At 38.9% G+C, this 22797-nt stretch overlaps 1 protein-coding gene and 1 long non-coding RNA gene across 6 annotated transcripts in view; one reads left to right on the top strand and one right to left on the bottom strand.

Moving 5' to 3' along the window:
- Positions 1 to 22797, top strand: part of Prkn (parkin RBR E3 ubiquitin protein ligase) — a 1193833-nt gene that overhangs the window by 29117 nt on the left and 1141919 nt on the right.
- The window catches only part of LOC134482720 (uncharacterized), a 32978-nt gene that overhangs the window by 7563 nt on the left and 2618 nt on the right, over positions 1 to 22797 (bottom strand). The window contains exon 2 of the long non-coding RNA XR_010059197.1: positions 1 to 22797. This exon is cut by the window's left edge and continues 7563 nt beyond it. This is a non-coding gene — a long non-coding RNA (uncharacterized LOC134482720).

Here is a 22797-nt window from a genome sequence, read left to right as displayed (position 1 = left end):
GTAAAGAGGACCCAGCATTTTGCTGCATGCAGGAAACATACCTCAGAGACAAAGACAGACACTATCTCAGAGTAAATGCCTGGAAAACAATTTTCCAAGCATTGTTTCTTGGCCCGAAGAAACAAGCTGGAGTTGCCATTCTAATATCAAATAAAATTGATTTTCAAACAAGAGTCATTAAGAAGGTAAGGAAGGACACTTCATATTCATCAAAGGAAAAATCTACCAAGATGAACTCTCAATCCTAAATAACTATGCTCCAAATACAAGGGCGCCTACATTCATAAAAGAAACCTTACTAAAGCTCAAAGCACACATTGCACCTCACACGGTAATAGTAGGAGATTTCAACACCCCGCTTTCATCACTGGACAGATCATGGAAACAGAAATTAAACAGAGATGTGGAGAAACTAACAGAAGTTATGAACCAATTGGACTTAACAGATATTTACAGAACATTCCATCCTAAAACAAAAGGATATACCTTCTTCTCAGTACATCATGGAATCTTCTCCAAAATTGACCATATAATCGGTCACAAAACAGGCATCAACAGATACAGGAAGATAGAAATAATCCCATGTATCCTATCAGACCACCACGCACTAAGACTGGTCTTCAATAACAACAATAATGACCAAAAGCCTGCATATACATGGAAGTTGAACAATGCTCTACTCAATGACAAGTTGGTCAAGGAAGAAATAAAGAAAGAAATTAAAGACTTCTTAGAATTTAATGAAAATGAAGATACAACATTCCCAAACTTATTGGACACAATGAAAGTGGTACTAAGAGGAAAACTCATAGCTCTGAGTGCCTGAAAAAAGAAACAGGAGAGAGCATATGTCAGTAGCTTGACAGCATACCTTAAAGCTCTAGAACAAAAAGAAATAAATAAACCCAAGAGGAGTAGAAGGTAGGAAATAATCAAACTCAGAGCTGAAATCAACCAAGTAGAAATGAAAAAGACTATACAAAGAATCAACAAAAGCAGGAGCTGGTTCTTTGAGAAAATCAACAAGATAGATAAACCCTTAGCCAGACTAATTAGAGGACAAAGAGAGTGTATCCAAATTAAAAAAATCAGAAATGAAAAGGGAGACAGAATAACAGAATCTGAGGAAGTTGAAAAAAATCATCAGCTACAAAAGCCTATATTCAACAAAACTGGAAAATCTGGAGGAAATGGGCAATTTTTCTAGACAGATACCAGGTACCAAAGTTAAATCAGCAACAAATAAATCATCTAAACAACCCCATAACTCCTAAAGAAATAGAAGCAGTTATTAAAGTCTCCCAACCAAAAAGAGCCCAGGTCTAGATGGGTTCAGTGCAGAATTCTATCAGACCTTCATAGAAGAACTCATACCAATACTATCCAAACTATTCCACAAAATTGAAACAGACAGAGCTCAATGAAATTCCTTCTATGAAGCCACAATTACTCTTCTACCAAAACCACACAAAGACCCAAATAAGAAAGAGAACTTGAGACCAATTTCCCTTATGAATATTAACGCAAAAATACTCAATATAATTCTTGCAAACCGAATCCAAGAACATATCAAAATGATCATCCATTATGATCCTTCATCTCAGGGATTCAGGGATGGTTTAATATATGAAAATTCATCAATGTAATCAACTATATAAATAAACTCAAAAATAAGAACAACATGGTCATTTTATTAGATGCTGAGAAAGCATTTGACAAAATTCAACAACCCTTCATGATAAAAGTCCTGGAAGGATCAGGAATTCAAGGCCCATATCTAAACATAGTAAAAGCAATATACAGCAAACCAGTAGCTAACATCAAACTAAATGGAGAGAAACTTGAGGCAATCCCACTAAAATCAGGGACTAGACAAGGCTGCCAATCTCTCCCTACTTATTCAATATAGTACTCAAGTCCTAGCCAGAGCAATCAGACAGCAAAATGAGGTCAAAAGGATACAAATTGGGAGGGAAGAAATCAAAATATCATTATTTGCTGATGCTATGATATTGTACTTGAGCGACCCCAAAAGTTCCATCAGAGAACTACTTAACCTGATAAATAACTTCAGCAAAGTGTCGGGATATAAAATTAACTCAAATAAATCAGTAGCCTTCCTCTACTCAAAGGATAAACAGGCTGAGAAAGAAATTAAGGAAATGACACCCTTCACAATAGTCTCAAATAACATAAAATATCTTGGTGTGACTTTAACCAAGTAAGTGAAAGATTTGTATGACAAGAACTTCAAATCTCTGGAGAAAGAAATTGAGGAAGACCTCAGAAGATGGAAAGATCTCCCATGCTCATGGATTGGCAGGATTAATATAGTAAAAATGGCCCTTTTGCCAAAAGCAATCTACAGATTCAATGCAATCCCCATCAAAATTCCTACTCAATTCTTTTTTTTTTTTTCTTCCTTTTTTTTTTCGGAGCTGGGGACCAAACCCAGGACCTTGCACTAGCTAGGCAAGCACTCTACTACTGAGCTAAATCCCCAACCCCTACTCAATTCTTTATAGAGATAGAATGAGCAATTTTCAAATGTATTTGGAATAACAAGAACCCAGGATAGCATAAACTATCCTCAACAATAAAAGAACTTCTGGGAGAATCACCATCCCTGACTTAAAGCAGTATTACAGAGCAATAGTCATAAAACCTGTATGTTATTGGTACAGAGACAGGCAGGTAGATCAGTGGAACAGAATTGAAGACCCAGAAATGAACCCACACACCTATAGCCACTTGATCTTTGACAAAGGAGTTAAAACCATCCAGTGGAAGAAAAATAATATTTTCAACAAATGGTGCTGGTTCAACTGGAGGTCAGCATGTAGAAGAATGCAAATTGATCAATTCTTATCACAATGAACAAAGCTTAAGTCCAAGCGGATCAAGGACCTTCACATCAAACCAGATACACACAAACTAATAGGAAAACAAAGTGGGGAAGCATCTGGAACACATGGGCACTGGGGAAAATTTCCTGAACAAAACACCAATGGCTTATGCTCTAAGATCAAGAATCAACAAAAATGGACCTCATAAAACTGCAAAGCTTTTGTAAAGCAAAAGACACTGTTCTTAGGACAAAACAGCAACCAACAGATTGGGAAAAGATCTTTACCAATCCTACATCAGATAGAGGGCTAATATCCAAAATATACAAAGAACTCAAGAAGTTAGACTGCAGAGATCCAAATCACCCTGTTAAAAATGGGGTACAGAGCTAAACAAAACATTCTCAGCTGAGGATTATCGAATGGCTGAGAAACACCTAAAGAAATGTTCAACATCCTTAGTCATCAGGGAAATGCAAATCAAAAGAACCCTGAGATTCCACCTCACACCAGTCAGAATGGCTAAGATAAAAAACCCAGGTGACAGCAGATGCTGGATGTGGAGATGTGGGGATGTGGAGGTGGAGGATGTGGAGGAAGAAGAACACTCCTCCATTGATGGTAGGATTGCAAACTGGTACAACCACTCTGGAAATCAGTATGGATGTTCCTCAGAAAATTGGACATTACACTACCTGAGGACCCAGCTATACCTCTCTTGTGCATATACCCAAAAGATGCTCCAACATACAACAAAGACACATGCTCCACTATGTTCATAGCAGCCTTATTTATAATAGCCAGAAGCTGGAAAGAACCCAGATGCCCTTCAACAGAGAAATGGATTAAAAAAATGTGGTACATCTACACAATGGAGTACTACTCAGCTATCAAAAACATTGACTTCATGAAATTCATAGGCAAATGGAATGAACTAGAAAATATCATCCTGAGTGAGGTAACTCAATCACAGAAAAACACACTTGGTATGCACTCATTGATAAATGGATATTAGCCAAAAAAAGCTCAAATTACCCAAGATGCAATCTACAGACCACAGGAAGCTGAAGAAGAAGGATGACCAAGATGCAGATGCTCCCACTCCTTCTTAAAAGGGGGAAAATATTCATAGGAGGGGATATGGAAGCAAAGTTTAGAGCAGTGACTCAAGGAATGGCCGTTCAGAGTCTGACACACATGTGGCCCATATATATACAGCCACCAAAACTAGATAAGATTGATGAAGCTAAAAAATGGATGCAGAAAGGGACTGGATATAGATCTCTCCTGAGAGACACATCCAGAGCATGTCCAATACAAAGGTCAATGCTAGCAGTAAATCACCAAACTGAGAATAGGACCCCGTTGGGGGTAATTAGAGGAAGTATTGAAAGAGTTGAAGGAGCTTGCAACCCCATAAAAACAACAATGCCAACCAACCAGAGCTTCCGGGGACTAAACTACTACTGAAAGACCATACATGGACTGACCCAGGGCCCCAACTGCATATGTAGCACAGAATAGCCTTGTTGGGGCACCAATGAAAGGGGAATCCTTTGGTCTTGCCAAGGTTGGACCACCAGTGCAGGGGAATATGGGAGAGGGCAATAAGGGGGATATAGGAGGAATACCCATATGGGGGAGAGTGAGGGGAAGGAATGGGGGCCTTATGAACTGAAAACCGGGAAGGGGAATAACCTTTGAAATGTAAGTAAAGAAATATATAATAAAAAATTAAAAAAGAATCAATAGCATTTATTATTGAAATTATTAGAAGAGAAAATTCTAATATTTTCAAAGAGTTTTTAATTTTTATCCTTATTTTAAGATAATCCTATTAATAAAAGAGAAAGAAAAATAAAGTCCTTATTTGATAGGATTTTAAAGGAACAAGAGATTCTGGAGATATCCATTTTAAGTAATTAGAAAAAAGAAAGAGCATGAGGTTATTGATTTCTTTTGCTTCCTAGTTGGCCTTCCCGCTCTTCATCAGCCTGTGATATCTCTTTCTCCTGATATCAGAGATTTCACATGTTTTTGCTGGTGTCCAGGTTTATTCTTTCTGTGCCCCTTCATGGTATGTTAGGTGGATGGCACAGGAAGCATAATTGAGGTCTGATATAGGTGGTAAATTTTGATTTTTTGTTTTTGTTTTTGCTTTTCATGGAAAAATGTGTCCCCTTGAAAACAACTTCTATTCCACTCATAAATGAAAACAACTCCCTTTACGTGATAATGCTCACATGTGGAATTACATGAGCAGTGCTCTTGTGTAATAGACAATGAGAGTCAGGACACAAGTGCACCGGCTCTGTATCAGGCTACTGAGGTTGAATAGCAACTGCCTATTCAGGCTGTTGATCAGTGAGCAAACCACTTAACCATTCTGTGTTTGCTTGAGTTCCTGTCTGAAATAGGGAAGTAAGAATAGGACCCATTGCACAGACTGTGGAAGTAGAGTGCTAATGTCTACTGAGTGTTTAAGAGCATCATAGGCACAGCCCAAAGTGGGGACACAGTTAATTTGGGGTGTTTGTATACATGCAGGAAATCTCTAGAAAGGATAAAATATTAAAAAAAACCCAACAACTCCATCGCCCGTTGAACAGGTGTTATTTTAGCTAGAACAAGATAGTTTTACTGAATTTTGGAAAGTTTAAAATTCACTTGTAACTATTTGGCACATATTCTAAAAAATGTCAAATGTACTTTTAAAATATATGTTTTGTAATATAAATGAAATATCTTTTACTCAGGGGATGTGTATTATTTTCTGATTCCTTTTGCCTTAGAATAAAGACTTCTGATATATGTTACAGTTCTGAAGTTGGTTACTCAACATGTGTGTGTTTGACTTACGCATATTTTGCTTTGTGTTGGTTTTGTCTTGTTTTTAAAATTTCCTTTAAACAGGATAAGTAGTCATAGGACATAAAGTCTGCCCTACTACATCTCTTGCTGGACTTCTCATATAGGCTTCTGATCCCATTACTTGAGATGAAATTCATTGTTTATTCTCTACTGAATTTCACCCAGTGGTTCTTTACTTATTGGGGAGGTTCATCAAACACGATATTCCATTTCCTGAAAACTTGTTTCTTCTCAGTGATAAAGATATTTGGATCCATTCGTATCTCCTTGAAGAGAATATGCAATGTTGGAGCCTAAGATTAGGTGTCATATTCTTGTCAGAAATGTTAGTTCGAGGAACTAACTCAGTCAGCAGCACTCTTAAACACCTACAACTTCAATGCACAGTGTATCTGAATAATGTTAAAGAAAATGTCTGCATTAATGTGATAGGCACAAATTTTAAAATGGGTGGGCTCAGCTCAGCTTGCAGTGTTCGTACTAGAATAGGCTGGCGAGCATTTTTTATTAGCTAACCTTTGTTGGTACTCTGTGATGGGCAATGAATGACCAGATTCATAGGAGGCTTCTTATTTGACTTGTGCTTGTTTGTTTGTGTGGGTATTTAACTTCTCTCAATAAGAATGGTGCCCTCTGAGTGATTCCCCTGAGGTGAACCAAGAAAGAACCATAAATTATTAATCACAGAAGGGCTGCACAGCCCTTGTAGGAATGAAGCCTGTGCTCTGTAAAACCATTCTGTTCACCTGATCTTGACAAATTAGGGGCAGCAAAAACATACTCCTGTTTACAAATACAGGAAGTAGGGGATACATGACTTAGAAATGCATCATATTTAGTCCCTTTATAAAATCTCAAAAGGATAATGGGGAACAGTGCTTTTTTTCTCATAAAATAACTGTCTCGCTTATCTGTGTGGTTTAATGTTGTAGGCTAACACCTTTATGTCAGGTTAAGCTTTATGGTTCAATTTCTTTCATAGTCCTTGAGAAACAACCAAGGAAAGCAAAAACACAATTATAAGATGCCCACTCCATAATCATTTAGTCCTGTTTGCAGCAAAACCTGATCCTTTTCAAGTGTATATCTCCTACGTATTAAGCTGATAAGCAAAGAGAATAAATAAAACTCCTTACAGGAGTGGCAATTGTTTTATCAATAGCTGGCTTATGTGGGGATCTTGGCAGGAGGATTAGGAGTTGTGGCCACATTGAGATGTAAAATATGTAACACTGCTACACAAGGAGATGGGTTTTAAAACCCACTAAAGGTATAAACACTTGGTACTTATTCAAGTGTAGTTGCCACTGAAAATTTTGTTTTATGGAAGATGATGGGAGTTGTATATTTATTAGATAGTTGTCTAACATCTTTGTTCTATTCTTTATTTTTATTAGAAAGTTACCTAACATTTGGTGTGTGTTTTTGTCCATTTTTATTAAGATAAAAATTGCAGATACTGAAATTTGTGAGTCTTGCCTATAGAGATATTTCTGCATGCATATACTCATGTTCTGACCATCTATATTGAGATGTACAATATTTCTAACTCATGAAGCTTCTCACTCATTGAATGCTAACTGACAGTGCCTTGTGTTCAAGACTGTAAGAGTTAACATTTAGAAGGAGTTTGGCTTTTAGAATATCTCCATAGACTTTGCTAGTTAAGCCTTCTTAATTTGAAAATCTGAAATCCAAATGCTCCAAAATACAAAATTCTTTGAACCAACATTCAAAAAGTTTCAAATTTCAGTGTTCATAATTACTTTTGACATCTCACTATAGATTAATTTTGCTTGTTCTTAAACCTCAAATAGAAGGAATTATGTTTTGTGTTTTTATAAAAGTCATTGTTATGATGGTGAAATTTAAACATATATAACACAATACTCACAATACTATTTGTAATTTGGGCATTTGCCCAATGACTTGATTTTTTTTTTTTAGTTCAGGATATTTATTTAAGCAAACTATGACCCTAGTGTGAACACAGAAGCTATAGTAACAAGGATGCCCCAGTATCGATGGACTACTATGAATTTTTGTACCTGAAATGTAGCACAAGGTAATAAATGTAGTGTTAATGTAAGGGCCCTAAAAAGATCTCTTTCTGATGTTCCAACCAGTCCAAGAGCAATAAGCTCTCTATTGTGTAAATTATCAAAATCTTAATATTCATACATACTGGCTGGAGGTTGTAAATTGCCATTCTTGCTGTCATGCTGAGAATCAAATTGCATTTTTGAGCCAGTGACACCCTTGTTAAGCCATCCCACTGCTATGATAATTAGAGATTCCTGCTAGGTTTGGCCTGTAAAAAAAAGTGTAGAGCAGGTGGGAAAATTTACCTTTATGTCTTAAGTAACAAATTGTTACTGTTTCTCAGAAGGGTAATTTTTGTATTTTATGTAATTTGTTTATAATCAACAGTGTGTTACTTTTCCGTCATTTCAAACCCATAACCTATGCAGTAAGGTGGCCATGTTAAAAAAGAGCTCGATGGTTTATGAGCATTACTTATCTAATACCTTTCCTAGATAGAGGAACCAGAAGGAAATTTCCTCTTCATCTGTCCTCAGGAGGAGACTCGGGTCCTGCTAATCTAATGTTTTGTGGCTCTTTCTTTTATAATATCATGCTTTATGAACAGAAATTAATGTTGATAATCAATTTCCATGCATTGCCAAGTGCTCAGGATGACTTTCCATGCCAGTCCAATGTCATTTGCAGTTATGGACTCAATCTTGTCTACTCTTCCCTCAATTACTGTTAAGGAATGAGCCCTCGATTTGATGTCATTTAGAGATGGTGTTGTTGGAGGTAGTTATAGTAGGAGGAAGTCATGAAGCTGGAGCCCTTATGAGACTAGAGACTTTATAAGAAGAGATACCACAAAGCCTGCGCTTGTTCTCTCCTTGCCGTGTGAGGACAGATGATAACAGCTATCTAGAAGCCAGAGGACCTCATAATTTGCACCTTGCTGGCACACAGAGTTTGGATACCTACCACCAGGAGTCTAAGAAAATATGTATGTGGTTTTGGTTGTTATTCAAGCAACCAGTCTAACAAGTTGAACATCCCTGTCAGATTATCTTGGTTGTTAGCATGACAGGACTTAGAGTGGACCATATGCATGTGTGCAATCATCTACATTAGTTAGTATCTGCACATGCCTGTGAGCATTGTCTAGATTAGGTTAGGGAAATGGAAGAGTCACCTTGACTGGGAGTGGCACTGTCCCATGGAGTGGTTCCTGGGCTGAAAAACAAAGGACAAAGGGAACCAAAAACTGGGATTCATCATCCTGTGCTTCCTGTCTGAGGATCCAAGTCCGCCAGCTTCTTCAGTCTCCTGCTGGCATTACTTCAACCCTTTCCTATCTAGTTGCATTGGGCTGGTGTTTTGTTATAGCCACTAAAGAAGTAACTAGTAGGATTCCTTCTGGAAAGCGTAGGGCCACAGTAAATGCTTTAACTTGTAGTTTTCATTTTGCAATGTTTGTATTAACTATACTGGTTAAATGTCTCTAATTAGAGTATCTGAGATTCGGAATGCTGTAAGACCCAAACATTTTGAGCAACATATATTTAGGATTTTACAGCATTTGGAATTTGAAGTTTCAAATTGGGGTTGCTTTAACTTGTATCTTATTACAGTAGGGAGAGCTGACTAATATGATTATTGTTCTAATCATATTGTATTAAGATTACTGCTGTTAAGAATGAAGTAGCTAAGGATACACTTTTCATGTCAATCCTTATGAATATTGGTTTATTTTGATGATTTGTGGACCTTCATTGAATGTCCCAAATACTTTACTTTTAGCCTAAAAGACAAAGCCTCCAGCATGTACAGATGGTTCACTATACTTTGGTTAAGTACCCCCACCCCATTTGTACAAGACAACATAAAGAAGACAAAACTCCTGTCAAACCATCTTATTCCTCCTGTCTATGCACTCAGTATATATTGTTTACTCCTTCCTTTATTAGATAATGTTTGATTCAACTGAAGCATGCTCAGAACTTCAAAATCAGCTATGCACAGTTACTTAAAAGGATTTTACTTATTTTTAGGTTTTAATAAACCATGTTAATATTTATAGTTAACTAATGCTGAAAACATCATTTTTCACCTTAAGGATTACTTCTATTTTGGAGAAAAATGTAATTTGTTTTATACTATGTTTGACATTTTAAAAATCATTTATATTGCTTTAGCCACTATATTCCTAACTTGAGCGGTGCATGAGAGACATGACACTGGCCTACCTGTCCAATAATTTGTACATTGCTCTTTCAGGATGGGAACTGATATTCTTGTTCTTCCTCCTCTACCTGCCACTCCATCCAAGAGGAGCACTTAGGTTTATATAATATTTGGCACATCATTAATAGTGAAAGAAATAGAGAAAGATAGCAAAAGATGCCTGCAATTAACATTCACCGAGTTGAGGAATAAAGAAGAAAAAACATTATGATAGAGAAGGGTTTATCGGGGAAAAAAATGGCTCCTTCCATTTGGGGAAATGTTTTTTGTTGATGAATGTTGTCTAGAATCCTTGGTCACAAGAAAGAACATAGTTAGCCATCTGTATGCTGGTAATGGTGGGCATAGATACTAGTATTTTAGCTGGTTTTTCTTTTAATTAGTAGAACCCTTCTGTTTTCCTTTCTTTCTGTGTAAACTACACAATGTGTAATTTATTTGCACCAGAGGACGAATGAGTTGGCTTTTCAACTACTACCCTAGTTTTCTTTCTGTTGTTGTGATAAAATACTGACCAAAGGCAATTAGAACAAAAAGTGTTTATTTCATCTTACCATTTTGGGTAGTTATAGTTTATAACTTAGGGAAGTCAGGACAGGAACCCAAGGAAGGAGCTTGGAGATGGGAACTGAAGTGGAACCAAGGGAGGGCACTGCTGATAGGCTCGCTCTCTGTGGCTTGCTTAGCTTCCCTTCTTATACAACCCAGGATTATTTGCCAAGAGCTGCATCACCTATTGTCTGCTGGGCCCTTCCACAGCCCTATTAGTCTTGAAAACGCTCCTATAGACTTGCCTACAGGCCAGTCTTATGGAGACATTTTCTCAGTTGAGGCTCCTTCTTCACAGATATCCTGCTGTGACAAGTTGACAACAAAACCCTAAGCATCATAGTTCCTTACGAAAGTGGTAAAGATGTATGGGGATTTGTGTAGCTTCATTTTTCTAATGACCTCATTTTTATTATTTGGGGTTCTGTGTGATTATATAGGCATAATGATCATATCTATCCACTACTACCCCTTTTAACCTCTGGTATTCCCAGCCCATTTCCCTCCCAGCTTCATGTCCTCTTTTATCTTCTTGTTACTAATAACTCCCTGAATCTAATTTGTGCTGCCCATATGCACATAAGTGTGTGGCCATCCATTGGGACCTGAGCAACATACCAGTAGCCACATCCCCAAAGGAGAATAACTCTCCTTTCTTTGACAGTTGTCAATTGTCAATTAGCTCCTCTGGTAGGGATGAGGCCTCTGGTGATCCTTCCTGATGCAGTGGACTTTAACTGGCTTGATCTTGTATAGATAACCACAGCTTCTGGGAGTTGGTACGAGCCACAGAATGTCTAAGAAGTTGGCTTCACAGCTCTTTCCCTGTCCATATGTACTTACATTCCTTCTTTTACAATGTTCTCGGGGCCTTGCTGGGAGAGTTTGATACAGATGAGTACACACAGATGAAAATCAACTTACTCAAAATTGGCACTTTGAAGAGTTACAGGCTTCTTCATTAGCTGTACCTACTATAAAGAGAAGTTTCTCTGACCTAAGTTGAGAGCAGTGAAAGTATATGGGCATAAAAATAAATATTTGGAATACAGTTTAACAGTATGATTAATTTAACAATAACAGAAGGTCACTGCAAAGGCCTATGATCTCCCCAGTTCAGGTTTTTGACAAAGTTTACAATACCAGGTGTGAGGTTCTTCCTGTGAAGCATGCCTTAAAAGTCCTTGTAACTTTCATGCCACTGGTATACCAGTGGGCACATCTTGCCAGTAGCTCAAAGCTCTATGTGGTAGTATGCTTGGTCAAAACTGCATACAATCACTGGTGCCTTTTCTCCTGCAGCTGCCTTCATGGTACCTTCCTGAACCATGTAAGGTAAGCAGAAACAGTTTTCTAGTCAACTCAAGATATATTTCTCTATGTTCCGTTTCCAAATTGAGTGGTATCTTTCAGAATAGGGTCTTACCATCTAGTTCTGGTGGACAGACAACAGCCTGTGTTATATTGGATATCTCTGAGGCCTCCCTGACAAGTAACTCTTGGGGAGGTATCCTGTGCCTGGCACTGAGATTTTCATTTAATAAATTTTGTGTTTTGGGAATAGCATTGTTAACACATGCTGGATATTTCTATTCAAATTGCCGTTTAAAATTATGTAGTGTAGTTTTTAATATTCATACACATTTCTGGAATATTGAAGAGATATTAATTCTTGCTAATAGCTTCTTTATTAATTAAAAGTGGAAAAATGTAAGCACGTTATACGTGTCTGGCCAACAGTATACTTCCAACAGTCTACATTACCCAGTGTGAAACAAAGAGGACAGCAACAGCTAAATGTACATCTAGCTTTCACAGTCCACATGGGCACTGCACATTCTATCTCTCCAACAGCACTGTGCAGTGGGCACATCACTCACATCCTAGACAGGAGAGCATTGGCACCAAGAGGAGAAAAGTAATTTGAGTAAACACACAACAAGGCAGTGTTGGGGTCTGATTTTAAAAGTGGCAGAAGGACTTCTGGACATGGTACTTAATATGATAGGCGCAAGTGTCATAAATCCAAAACCTATATTTCATATTAAAAGTTGATTATCTTTTAAATTTTAAGATATTCTTTTTATAAGCATCTTTTGCTAAAATAAATAATTATATATGTTACATCTGTGTGTTTACATTGCTAGATCTATGGGGAGACCATCTTATTATGCTCTCTTTTTTAAAATCATAAGATGCTTGTCTCTGGCTCTGTTTCAAGTAATTTTCCCTGCTAACATTGACCACAGTCTATGAAAAGCAACCTTCCTGTGTTCTGCAGCAAAGGTGACCTAATAATGCACACATTATTCTGCATGCTTCGTTTATATATGTGCAAACAGCTTTATAGAATCAACAGAAGTAATAATAAGTTCCCGACCTCTGACCCCAGGAGCTAGGCTTGTTTTTCTAGCTGCCCTGCATCTCTAAGTCAACATTAAGGAATATGGTGTAGCATTTACTTAATAACAGTTATCCAGTGATATTAATTACTATGGAGATGGGATCCTTAACTTTATGAAATATTTAGTGACCTTGAAAAGTAGATATAATTTTTGAATTGTATAGAAAGCCATGAAAAACTGGAATACTTTTAGTGCAGCTTAATTCTTAATGCCTGCAATTTATGCTGTCTCAATTTTCTTGGCAGAAAAGTTCAGTTTTGAATCTCAAGGGTAGAAAACATTGAAGAAGGCCCGAGGATCTCAGCATACTTCAGCAGAGATAATTGGTCTTTTGTGGCACTCACACCACATCAGTAAAATCTGGCCTGCATATTCAAACGGAAGGCAGTCTATTAATTTTAAATTGACTGGAACATCTTCTTCCAATGATGAGGATAAATCAAGAATATTAAATAAACATCCTAATAGGGAATGTGTAATCTGTAATGAAATATCAGCTGCACAAGTGTTGTAGCTCGAGCTTCCCTTTACTATTAGCTTGTGAGTTGTATCATTACCGCTTCACCCAGTTCCTTCTCAAATACAGCAGGGTGGGATTTTGTTCCTAAATTCTCATCTTACGGGATTTTGTTATTGTTTCAGGTGCTAATTTCTTAAAAGAACTTACTCCTTTGACTTATTTTCCAGAAAAAAATATTGTATTTTTCTCAAATTCTTATTTTGTTTCTTCCCTTTCTGTTTCCCCAAGACAAAGACACACACATACACACACACTCACACACACGCACGCACACACACACACACACACACACACACACACACACACACACACTGTCTAGGAAGGATAGATGCTAGTAGCACTCATTTTATAGTAAATTCTAGTTTTTTTCAAGTTCACAAACCTTTAAAATGTGACGTTTGTGTGAATGTACTAGATGCTGGAAATAGCATCCACCATAGTCACTAGCCCAAACACATATGATTTAGGACACACTTTCTCATTAGCCATGACCGCATTCCCTTCTTTAGTACAGTCCTCCTTAATGATCTGAGATTGCTGGTTTAGCATAGACAAGAAAATTTTTTCCCTGTAGGTCAACTGGTATCAGTTTTTAAAAGGCAGCTCTTTCCAATGGCATCTTTAATGTTGAAGACATTCTACTTTGTGTCTTATGTAGTCATTGATGATGACTGAGTAGTCAGTGTTACTGAAAAACTAGATTTTACTTAAATTTAAATTGCTACTTCTTAGTTGCTACTGTTTTAGACGACAACACAGGCCCAGAATAAGATGCTCTCCTTCCCTTCACTATTGGAGAAGCACATATAGAGATGATTCAGAAAAATGTCAACTACTTTGCCTTTTTAATCATATATGCTCATTAAATAACATTTTAAGATGAAGGAAAAAAGTGGTAATCTTTCCCTCCAAATCTGCTATTAAAGTTTCTAGTAAAATTCACTGGGCCAGTGAGATGGCTTATGATGTGTAGGGGCCAGGGGGCCTGATGACCTGAGCTCCATCCCCAGAACCTATACAACAGAAAGAAAACTCCTTCACGTCATCCTCTGTCCTCGGCATACTCATATGGTGCACATCATAACACATCCCTGTGTCATAATAAATGCAAAAGTCCATAAAGAAATATGATAAAACTTTTAAAAGAAGTTGGATTTGTTAGTATTTTTTGTTCTAGGAATCTTTTTAATATATAATCACTTTTGTAGGATTCTGAAACAATGTAACATTATGAGATTAGTTCCCTCTGATTGTTTATGTAACTTCACACCTGCCAACAACTTGACCAGTTCCTGTATTTTTGCTGATACATTATTTTGCTTCTGTGTTTTCTTTTTATATGAAGGAAAATAAGATGAAAAAGTTAACGTGTTGGTTTTTGCTGTTGAGCAGAGAGAAATCTCCATGGCAAGTTTTAGACATTAAAACCTACATGTGGAACTGAGAGAGCAAAGGAGAAGCCCCTCCACTGTGACTACTTTTTGTTCTGTTTGTCTTGCAGTAACATCAACTTGAGAGAGGAGCATGGATTTCGCAGTCCTGTTTTCAATATTTATCTCCTTCTGAATACTGTGAAAAGAATAATGTCAATTTGATGGTAAAATCTCTAGTTGGGCAACCTTAAAAATGTCTGTTGGATCTTATGTTTAGAAGAATATCCACTGTATTCTTCCCAAAGCCTAGGTAGATGTAGAAGTAATTTATGAGAAGAATGAGCATCATTTATTCCATAAAAGTATTTGCATTTATGTTGTTACTCACTAGTTATCTTTAGTGCTGAGTTTATGTCTTGGTTTTTAAAAAAATTTGATTTAGAAGGCCAGGCGATCTTGTCTTTAGAGAAGGGAGTTTATGGAAGTGAGCACCGTACTGGAAGGCCTTAGGACTGGAGGCAGATCTGCTAGGCTTGAGAGCCTGGCTGCCCACTGTTTCTCTGTTTGTCCAGGCTGCTTATTGGGTTCAGTTCCAGGGTAACTTTACATTTGCTCACAGACGTTGGCTGTATAGGTCAGGAACCCTGACCCTGCTGCATACTCCCATATGTGTGGCTGTGTACCTAACACCTAACACCATTTGAAGAGTGAACCAGAATCAAATTTAATCCATTTCATAATTTGACGAAGATAAAACTTCATCTTAATATGACTGAAAATTAAAACAGAAACAAAAAGAGCAAACATAAGCAGCAGTGTTTTTTCACATTTTTATTAGTGAAAATTGTGTACGGTAAGTTGAGAGTTGATTGTATTCACCCTCCCTATTCTTATCCACTTTCTCTTCAATCTCAACAACTTTGTGTCTCCTCATGTGTTTGCTTTTTCACACACCAAGTTCAATGTGTGCTGCCGTATATTCATGAATTTATGGCTGTCTACTATTATTTTTCTGCTAAGGGCAGTATTAAATGGACTCCTGATGACCTAGCATTATTCCCATAGATCGTTCCTATCACCACACTCATTGGAGAAGAACTGGAGTGGCAGCTAATGCAGAGACACACAACCGGCAAGATACAGAGATTTAAGGGACTGCAGAACACTCAGCCCTAAATGGAACATCTGGACTGTATCACTCTTCTCAAGGTGCAGGGGCCATCATAGAAGAGGAGGCAGAAGTAAACCCTGCGAGTCAGAGGTAGAATGAACACTGGGAAACAGTGACCTCTGGACACAGTAGAACAGCTGCACATATGAACTCATGGAGGCTATGGCAGCATGCATGAGCCCTGTGTAAGCACAAGCCAGGGTGAACACAGCATGGGGAGCAGAGACGAGCATGAATGAAGTCCCACTCTTAGCCAAGGAGCTGTTGGCAACTGCTGTCTAATGGGGGAGTGGCAGCAGGAGACAGTATGCCTAAAGAGCTTTGCTACCAATAGGCAGGAATGTTTAATGTTAACACTGAAAATGTACTTAGTTTTGAAAAAAAGAAATTACAATAAAGGAGGGTTTAAAACATGGCTTCCCAGACTGCTAGACTTCAGCCCTTACTCACAGTTCCTGCCTCATTACCATATTCCCCCACAAAGCTAGATTCCTGAGACGCCATGAAGCAGAGGTAAAAGTGGAAGTATAACCATGAAGCGTAACTCTCAGATCATGGTTTTCACTTGATTGCTCTTGACACTCAAGCAAAGCGTTTATCCTTTAGAGAAAGGGTATTTGGACCAAACAGATACAGAGCACTCGATTGTGGTGGACATTTAATGGATACATGCCCATGTATGTCAAACTGTACATGTTAAATAGTTTACCTTTTGATAGTCAAATATGCCTTCTATAGATAGTCAAATAAGGCTTCTATAGAGTAGAGCCACTTAAATCTATCTAGGAAAAGTTATTTTTTCACAGAAAATTTGCAGGCTCACCAACACCTGAGGTGACACAGCAGCAAATAAGAGTACGCTTGACAGTCACTCTTCACTCTCACGACTGACAACCAGCCCTCTACCATAAGTCAGTCATAAGCTGAGTGCATTCCTCTCAGACAGCATTGCAGAGCAGAGTGACGGAGAGAGCAGAAGCAAATTCAACAATGAGTAGTAGCTGGTAAATATTTTCTCTTTTTTTCTACATTATTACAAAAATAAAGAGTCAGAGTCCACGATCTTAAAGACATTGTTCTTGAAGACAGTTTCAGAAGCTAAGTATATCTTTCTTTGCTACCTGTTTTGAACTCTGCACCATTTGTCAAAGAGTGAGGACTCACTCATAGATATAGACTCTTAGAATACACAGAAACTAACCATTTAGGGACAGTGACATTGATTCATTCCAAAGGTCAAACAGAAGTCTGTCATGTGTGGCAAATCTGTCATTGTCCTCATATTGCTGTAAGCGTCTCTTCTCCTCTTTGAGGGTAGCTCTCATTCTTTCCATCATGCCACTTCCCTAGACATCGCTTACTGTGGACGGCTGTTCACTTGGCTCAGTCTAGACCTGGGACTGGACTGGGGTGGGGGTGGGGGCTGTGAGGCCTTTGAAGACATTGGTGCACTCTGCTTACTCAGTTTAAGGAAGAATTGCAGTAGATTAATAACTGAAGTGTAACAAGCACACCTAGACCTTTTATCATTTATAAATAGCAGACCATACTGAAAATTCTGACGGCATGTGGCATACGGTGTGTGGATACCATGAATTAGTGCCTTGCCCAGAGCCAGAGAGATGCTCTCATACAATGTCCAGTCTAAAGGCGAGAACCAACAGACCCAGGAAGTCAGTTGTTCTGAGTCTTACCATGTAAGAAACTGGGAAGTGAAACACAGCCAGGAGCTTTTCTAGTGATTTCTACAATATTCATTGATTCACAGGTACTTGACGTAATGTTTTAAACCTAATTTAAAGGTCATAACATTTAGCTGTCACTTTTTTCCTTCCATGCCTCTGCCCTTCCATAATAATGGAGGCTCTCTCCTCAGGTCTTTGGCACTTTTCTTGGAGCTTCAGAGCCAGCATTACTGACCTGCAGAATTATTGGCTAGCTGTTTTCATTACAATCCAATTTATGCCATTTTTCTGAACAGACAGTGCAGAAATCTAAAACTTGGCAAGCTTACTCTGACAGTAAACTTCATTATTAATTTTTTTTGACTTTGCTATTTCTTTGTTTCCAGTGAGTCAGATTCCAAATCGGCTGCTCTTTTTAAAAGAAAATTATACATTTCTTTATGTGTATATTTGTGTGTATTCATGCACATGTGTATATGCGTGTGCATGTGTTTGTATATGTACTTACATGCTATGTGTAGAAGCAGAAGAGAACTTCCAGGAGGAAATTCTCCCAACATAAGGGTCCTTCAGGGGTTGAGCTCACGTTGTCACGCTTGACGGGAAATGCCTCTGTCTAACAGTCATCTTGCCAGGCCCAAACCATCTGCTCTTAAGAGCAATCTCTATCATCACTAAGTGCTTCTGGGTACTTCCTCGGTGAAGGCTTCATTTCACTGTGGTCATTGGTTTCAACTTTGACCCACCTCCTATTAAAAATCCATGGATCCCTTAAGTCCATGGCTTTTCTGGATTCCAATGAAAATTTGTTATCGCTGTCATTAGGATCGTTCTGTCTGTGTATGAAAAGCTTGGGTGTCTTCCACCATCTTCAACACATCTCAAAAGAAAATCCTTTCGCTGGTGTCGCTCCTTCGGTTATCCCTTTACATCTTGATTTGAGGTGGGTTTTCTTATTTAACATAATCGCACATGCTTACATCTGTTTTGGACTTCCCAATCTAATACATTTTCTACATATAAGTTAGCAATACATTACTGTGTTTTTATGACATATTTCAATAACCTCTAAGTCAGGGTCTCCTTTACTTTTTTAGAACAACTATTCTAAGATCATAATTTAAATGACTCTAGAATAATTTCATTAAGCTTCACAGAACTATATTGTATGTTGTTTTTATTAGATTTGCATTAAATGTACAGACTAATTAGAGAATTAATGACTTTAAACAAATTACTTCCTGACTATATTCATATTTACATATCTTTCTGAATTGATTGACATTTCTTTCTGTCCTTTATGTAGCTTTGAGTTCTCTTTACATAGATCTGGCCCCATGGTATTTCTTTGGCTTCTGTATGGATTTAGAAATTTCAACTTCCCCCAGTTGTATCAGTTATTAGCTTTACCTTCTGTTTAACATTATTAACCATTTGTGTTTCAGAATGGCTTCCAATTCAATGTATTAAGAAAAATCTGATCTACTCCAAAATACCTTCCTTATTTATCACTGTCTAAGTCATATGTGGTCAAAGCTCATACCATCATTTTTTATTGTCTTCTCTATTAACTCTGATTGTTCATCTACAGTATTTGCCAGGTCTGTTTCCTGCTTCCCAACCCCATAGTCCTTTTGATTGATTGTTTCCGGTCTGTGGTATATGTTATCTAGCTTACAAGTGCTGCTTAAGTCTCTGAATTTTGGGCTACTCTCTTGATGCTAAACTGCCTTCAAGAGTAAAAATACTGGTGTGATGGCCCATCTGCCTGGCTCTCCTTAGTTTAGCTGACACAAAGAACGGCGGCATCTATTGCACACCAAGGCCTTCCATGTATCCCAGTTGTTTACTTCTTCTTTTTAAAAAATATTTTTTTTATTTTTTATTTATTCACTTTATATCTCTCTCACTGTACCCCTCCTGGTCACCCCCTCCCACAATCCTCCCTTCATTTCTCCTCCCCTTCTCTTAGTGGGTGGGGTCTCCTAGGTATCCCCCTAATCTGACACTTCAAGTCTCTGCAAGGCTAGGCACTTCCTCTCCCACTGAGGCTAAACAAGGCAGTCCAGGAAGAAGAACATGTCTCATGTTCAGGCAACAGCTTTTGGGACAGCCCCACTCCAGTTGTTCAGGACCATGTGAAGGCAAAGGTGCATTCCTGCTCTACATGTGCTGGAGGCCTAGGTCCAGCCCATGTATATTCCTTGGTTGGTGATTCAGACTCTGAGAGCCCCAAGTGTCCAGGTTAGTTGAATCTGTTGGTCTTCTTGTGGAGTTCCTATCCCCTTCATGGCCCATAATCCTTCTTCCTGTTCTTCCATAAAAGTCAGCAAGTTTCATGCACTGTTTGACTATGTGTGTCTGCATCTAAGTCAGCTGCTGGATGGAGCCTCTTTGAGGCCAGACATGCTAGGGTCTTGTCTGTAAGCATAACAGAGTATCACTAGTAGTGATTCATGCTTGCCAATGGGATGGGTCTCAAGTTGGGCCAGTTATTAGTTGGCAGTTCTTTCAGTCTTTCCTCCATCCCCTGTGCCTGCATTTCTTGTAGATAGGATAGATTTTGGGTTGAAAGTCTTGTGGGTGAGTTGGAGTCTCTATCACTCCCCTGGGGTTCCTGCCTGCCTACAGGAGGTGGCCTCTTCAAGTTCCATATCCCCAGTGTAGTGAGTCACAGCTATAGTAACCCCCACTGATTCTTTGGCACCTCCCTTATCCCAGGGCTCTGCCTTGTCCTGGATATGCCCCCCATGTCCCCACCCCTATCTTTGTAGATTTCTATTCATTATCATGTCCATCTGACTATCTCTCCTGTTGTTCTCCATACCTGTTCCTGAACCTTCACATTCCCTTCCCTATACCCTTTCCTTCCCAGTTCCCCCTCCATTTTCTTCTTACGACTATTTCTTCCCCCTTCTAAGTGAAATTCAAGCATCCTTGCTAGTGCCTTCCTTCTTGTTTAGCTTCTTTGGGTCTGTGGAGTGTAGTATGGATATCCTGTATTTTATGGCTAATATCCACTTATAAGTGAGTACATACCATGCATGTCCTTTTGGAACTGGGTTACCTCATTCAGGATGATATTCTCATGTTCTCTCCATTGTCTGCAAAATTCATGATGTCTTTGTTTTTAATAGCTGAATTGTGTAGATGTACCGTGTCGAGCGCCCAATGTCCCGCCAGCAAGAACGACGCGCGGCAACAGGATTCTTCTGCGAGCAAGCCTTTACTGTGTTACAGCTCTTCTTAGTGTTACAGCTCTTCTCAGTGTTACAGCTCTCTTGAACAGGGACCTCGAGCAGCAAAGTCGCTCGACTTATATACACAACAGTATGCTAATTATCTCTCAGGGATTGGTGGGGCATGGATCACCCCACTACTTGTCCTCCAGGGATTGGCGGAGAATGAATCACCTCATTAGCATATTAACGGTCAACTGACACCTGGTGCATAAACCGCACATGTGCAGTACCGCTGTTCACCACTAGAGGGAGCCCTAGCAAGAGGACAAGCCTGCACACGCGCAGTAAGTCGTTTATATCCAGACAAGGCTGGATGTCGGCGCCATCTTTGTTTCGCCGCGCCGCTCTCTACATCTCCCCCTTTTTTGTTTAATAAAATGACTGGTCTAGATCTGGGTGTCACGTCAATCTTGTCATTGCTCCTGTCTTAGGTCGTTCTCATCCAAACTCGGCCTTACCCATCAAAGAGTTACCCTATCGCCACCGGGCCCCGTGTCTTAGGTTGGTCCGAGTTCGAGGAAAGTTGCCCGTCCCTGGATACAATGACCCCACATGACTGTGACAAAAATGATCTAGGGCGAACTCTTGATCTTTCAAAGAGGCCAGCCATATGTTGGGAGAAGCACCTTTTTTAATGGTGGTCATAGCCTGGTAAACAACCACTTTGTGTCTGGCATGTTCTCTTTTTAAACGGCCAATAAGCCAGAGACCTACTCCGCATCCCAGGAGGACAATAGCTCCCCAGGACAAACATGCCCGCCCACTCCTTAACAAGGGAGAAAGCATTGGTAATCCATGAGGTAAAGTCTTCAACTGTGATGGGGTCCAGACTAGTGCTGTTGAGGACAGCTATCTGCATCAGCAATTGTCTTGATAGTTGCTCTGCTTTCATGGACCAGTTTCCTTTCAGGTAATTCGAGATTTCTTTGCTCTGTTGAAAATGCTGAGAAAAGTTAGCTCGCAAAAGAACAATGCATAAACCTCTAAGGGAGGAAACACAAGACAGCTGTGTCATATGATACAGTGCTTCAATTTGTTCTTGAACTAAATCTATCCTTTGATTGGCTAATAGAAGGCCAGATGGCAAATGGGTATTAAATTCTTCTTGTATCTCTAGCGCCAGTGCAGTTCTTTATACAATCTGATTGACAGTCTTAGCCGTCTGTATTTGATTGGTCATAGCGATTTCAGCTGTGGTAGCTGCGGCAGCAGACAGCACAATGGCTGAAATTATGGCTGCCGTAATTCCAAAATCTCTTTTGGCTCTCTGCAAATTAAGAATATGAAAGCTATCTGGGTTTGCCTCCACTGGGATTGGCACAAAGGAGGGAATCTTAACCATCACTGCGGTGTCATTAGTGCCATCCCAGCATTCAGCTAAATAGCAGACTACATCAGAGCTATTACAATTTAAAACACCACTGCTGACATTAGTGCTTATCAGAAAGAAAAAAGGTGATCTAACACATACTGAAGTACTAGTGGCAGTATTATTTGCCAAGAGGTTATTATATTGGTCAACCTGGTATCATTTTTTCTGGTAGCTGAAACATTATACAGCACGAAGTTCTCACCCATCAACCTAGCAAAGGGGGTCAGGGATGTATATGCCCCTTGCTCATTGGACAGCACCCATTGAAACCAAGGCCAGAGATTATGCTTGCCAGTCTTATTCTCAAAACAGTAGAATTGCTATGAACTGGCATGGGTACTGGCCAGGATCTGGCAATAGCCCATAGGGTGAGCGAATTAACCTGTATTACCATTCCCAGTAGTAATAGTAGGGTTCGTAGTCTCATCTTCAGGAAGAGCAGAAGACAATCTTCGAGTCAAACGCTCAGGTACCCAAATTGGATTTTCTTGATT

Source organism: Rattus norvegicus, chromosome 1, assembly GCF_036323735.1.
Source record: "Rattus norvegicus strain BN/NHsdMcwi chromosome 1, GRCr8, whole genome shotgun sequence".
Lineage (NCBI taxonomy): Eukaryota > Metazoa > Chordata > Mammalia > Rodentia > Muridae > Rattus > Rattus norvegicus.
This window is presented reverse-complemented; position numbering and strand designations above follow the sequence as displayed.